This window comes from Engraulis encrasicolus, chromosome 11, assembly GCF_034702125.1.
Source record: "Engraulis encrasicolus isolate BLACKSEA-1 chromosome 11, IST_EnEncr_1.0, whole genome shotgun sequence".
NCBI lineage: Eukaryota > Metazoa > Chordata > Actinopteri > Clupeiformes > Engraulidae > Engraulis > Engraulis encrasicolus.
In genome coordinates, this window is record NC_085867.1 from 21,508,205 (window position 1) to 21,508,852 (window position 648).

Genomic DNA, 648 nt, shown 5'->3' on the forward strand with positions numbered 1-648 from the left:
TTCTGACTAGATTGAAGTGTTGCTACAGGCATTATGTTTTCTATGCTACTGAAGACAGAGTGGAGCAATAGTATGTTGTCATCTTCAGTAGTGGCTAAACAGTATATCATTTGTAGTGCATGAAGATCAAATGTAAAAAAAAACTTTTAATAAATGAAAATGGGCTGAGGAGGGGCGTGTGCTTTGTATTTAATTCTGGTGAGATTCCAGACCATGGTGTCAATGAGAGAGGCCTCCTCCCTTGTCATCACAGGGCAAAGGTCAAAGGTCATCAGGCTTCACAGGCAGTCCATTCTGCAGTGTTAATTCCACACTCAGCAAATGGGGCCATTTATGATCTAAAATAGTGTTAATTCAACTCTTTAAGTGGTGAACGAACACCAGATGAGATTGGAATTAGACTCAGAGAATGCAATTCTATTCAGTGTGGCCAGAACATACCAAAACCTCAAGATTATGTTTTTGGAGGGAAACTATCGTACATTAAATGAACACATAAAATCTAGTTATTTTCTCATTGTTTCATGCAGCAAAAGTGGTGTATGCGTGCGTACAGTATATTTGCACTGTGCAGCCCTACTGATCTCTATAAAAGTTTTTCCCAACCAGGGGTATGTGTATCACTAGGGTATGTGGAAAAATATTAAT